General features: G+C 42.2%; 1 non-coding gene across 1 annotated transcript; it reads right to left on the bottom strand.

The window, feature by feature from the left end:
- Positions 1–263: 263 nt before the first annotated feature.
- LOC118009722 lies at positions 264–394 on the bottom strand. The gene has a single exon (XR_004679007.1). It is a non-coding gene; the product is annotated as a small nucleolar RNA SNORA46 (small nucleolar RNA).
- Positions 395–816: the final 422 nt, after the last annotated feature.

Below are 816 nucleotides of genomic sequence, written 5' to 3'. Positions count from 1 at the left end.
ACCTTGTGAAGTAAGACCCACGCACTTGGTCTTTCTGTACATTCTGCCCCCTGAATCTTGCTGAACTCCTAGACCTCGTTCAAAACCCACTTCAGGGGCTGCTCAAGGAATGCTTTCCTGACTCCCCAAAGATGTAATTAATCATTTCATTCTCTGTGATACTTCCATATTTTACATATTTTGTATATGATAAAGTACTTTCTACAGGTCACACAGTGTTCTAAGTGCTTTACATATATTGACTCTTCTTTTTAAAAATACAGTTATGTTCCTTAACCCCATACAGCAACAGCAGAATGGCACAAAGTCAGCTGTGCAACAGAAAGAGCCAGCAATTCTTCTGCACTACAGCATCACCAAGACAATTCCCATCCACAGGTCTAAATACAGCGCGGACATACTGACTCATTTAACTTTCACCACAGTTCTGTGAGGTAGATACTTTTAACTTGTCTATTTCACAATGATGAAACTAAGAGGCACACAAAGCAAATAACGTGCTCTAAGTGACTTACTTTGAATCCATGTAGCTCTTAAAACATTCTGCCATGTGTTTCTATTGCTGCACTTGATACACTATGTTGGCTATTTGTTTGCCTCCAAGTCCTCTTCAATACTGGGAGTGTCTGGAAGCAAGGGCCTGTTCGTATTGAGCTCTGTATCCCCATTACTCAGCAGTCCCAAACCGATGGACTTCCTTTGTGCTTACGAGGCCATGGCAGAGACCCTCAACTGTGACCAGCCAAATCACCAACTTTCTCATAAGCCTGGGTGGTCTAGAATGTAAGTAAATCAAGTACACTGGCCATCTGCAGT

Source organism: Mirounga leonina, unplaced genomic scaffold, assembly GCF_011800145.1.
Source record: "Mirounga leonina isolate KUSES-001 unplaced genomic scaffold, KU_Mleo_1.0 Mir_127, whole genome shotgun sequence".
NCBI lineage: Eukaryota > Metazoa > Chordata > Mammalia > Carnivora > Phocidae > Mirounga > Mirounga leonina.
Note: the sequence above shows the minus strand (reverse complement) of the source record. Positions and strands in the feature narration are given on the sequence as shown.